General features: G+C 42.7%; 1 protein-coding gene across 1 annotated transcript in view; it reads left to right on the top strand.

The window, feature by feature from the left end:
- The first annotated feature begins 512 nt into the window (after positions 1–512).
- The window catches only part of osr1 (odd-skipped related transcription factor 1), a 12,081-nt gene continuing 10,196 nt past the window's right edge, over positions 513–2,397 (top strand). The window contains exon 1 of the mRNA XM_083633529.1: positions 513–796. The gene's annotated coding sequence lies outside the window, so the exon portion shown is untranslated. The remainder of the gene's footprint in view (positions 797–2,397) is intronic.

Genomic DNA, 2,397 nt, shown 5'->3' with positions numbered 1-2,397 from the left:
TAAAAGCATTTTGGAATGCTTTGATCGCACGTTGTGGGGACATGTGAAGCTGATGACTGACGAGATGATTTGACGCACATATCTTTCACAGGGGTTTGGTGGAAACACACCTAGGCATAATCCTGACTGTTCACATATTATTATTATTATTATGGTTGTTGTTGTTATTGTTATTATTATTATTATTATTATTATTATTAGATTATTCCTATCAATTGTCCATTTTTGCATTTTTATGCAAATTCGGACCATACCCCAATCAATTGAGGCCCAGGGGCTGACATAAAAGAAAACATTGAAAACACAAACACATTTTCCACCCAAGCCTTTCAGATCATGTAGCCTACTGTACTGTACTGTAGCCTAGCCTATTGTGTTACACTGTGCTGTACAGACAGTAGGCTCTGCTCTGTGGGCTGGCTGAGTGACGCATCGGTGGGAGTCGAGCTTTTTGAGCTGCAATAAAGAGGCGGCGTGCAGCAGCTCTGACCGCAGAACACGCAGAACAAGCATAGAGGGAGAGGCGTCCCGACTGACCACACCGCCGCCTCTGACAGCGACCACATCGCCTCCTCTGACCCGCACTGACAGCGACCCCACAGCGGACCACACCGCTGACTCTGACCCTCTGACAGCGACCCCACAGCGGACTGAACATGCTGCCGCTCCGGCCGGCCCATTGACCTGCACCCCGACACAAGGCTGCTCAAACTTCACTTGCAACAACTTTCACCCTTTGCTTTTGACGGGACCCTTTGCGTTTTGGAAGGAGACACCTATAAACCAGCTGTTATTGGTAACTATTGACTCTGTTTTTTGGGGGGATATAGGCTATTTCAAATTAGATCAGTGTTGATGTGAAATGCCAAAATCACTGCAACATCCTAACGCAAAAAGAGGGATGGTCGCTGGTTTGGACTTTTTTGTTTAACGATTTGAAATGAGTTGATGCGTGCAGAGGAAACCCGCGTATTATTATTATTATTATGATTATGATTATGATTAGTGTTATTGTTATTACTATTGTCAGTAGATGCTATTCTTTATTCTACAGGTGGCATCCTTCAGATGGACAGGGAAGGATTTATTCAGGCCTTTACTGTTATTATACATCATTATCATGTTAGTAATGGTCTTCTCAGTAAATGAAATATTTGCTAATAACCCACAATGCAAAATATGCGTGCATTTTGTCTATTGGTTTGCATTGTATTTAATATTCACCATAAAAGCAGATGCATATTGCGGCAGGTGTGTGGGTCTATGAGACCTCAAATATATATCTGAAATATTCGTTCATGCACGTTCATTGCGCACAAACAAACAAGTAATAAATTGTGTGATATTAATCTAATTGGCCGTTAGGCTATATGACATACCGTTGGGTTGTAAGTTGCAGGAGCAACACTTAATTTGTTTAAGGTGTAGACAGCATCATTTTCATTTGTTTTGGCTATAAGCAAAACATGGTAATTTCTCCCCAACGCTGCCAATAGCCGCTATTTCATAAGAACTGCGTTGCATAGTTGAAGTGGATGTTGAAGTGAGGTCCAGTCGTACCTGCGCTGGGGCCCTTGTTCCTGACGCTGCTTAAATGCAGCAAGTAAAGATAAAACGAGTGAATGGTGCACAGTCGCAGCAGAATAAACATCTCGTAAAAAAGAAAGAAAGGGACGAGCTCGGGCCTGAGCTGTTAACACCTTCGTTTTTAGAATCGCCTTTACGCATGCTGCAGGTCTCCATGCAGCTTATTTACCTAATGAATTGCAGTGGATTGCTTAATAATGTTTGCGCTCAAACGGGGTCCATGTGCATTAGATTAGTGGTGTGTGAAGCAGGTGTGACGGCTTCAACTCAATGGCCTTTTCTCATCACCTCAGTGGAGATCAGTGGTGTGTCTGATCGCTGCTGGCTGGCGTGGTGCAGAGCGGACATCCCAAAGACTGACCCACCGCTGAGCTGTCTCATGAGGCAACACATGTGGCAGAGCAGAAAATAGCTGCATGCACAATACCTGCATTGGCATCAAATGGCCCTATGCCCCTCTCCCATCCTCACAAAAAAGTCATCTTTAATTGAATGTGGCGCACTTGCATATTGGCCTCAGTGAGTCCAAATGTGATCTTGTGTTTTTTTTTATTCTAGGCCTAGAGAAAAGATCAAGGAAAATCGATGTGGATAAAATAAACACACCAGGGAACATTCAGAACCAATGTTCCTTTAAGTTGATGGTTTGATGACTTTGGTGACGTTACGTATATAGCCTATAGGGGAATAATTTATCCTAAATAATAACATCTTGTCAGTTACACGTTTATTAACTTGTTATGCACATTGTCAGTCATCAGTCATTACTTTGTCCTCAGTGTTCTTTTTTTTGGTGGGGTGATAGATTTT

This window comes from Poromitra crassiceps (assembly GCF_964638095.1).
Source record: "Poromitra crassiceps genome assembly, chromosome: 3".
NCBI lineage: Eukaryota > Metazoa > Chordata > Actinopteri > Beryciformes > Melamphaidae > Poromitra > Poromitra crassiceps.
This window is presented reverse-complemented; position numbering and strand designations above follow the sequence as displayed.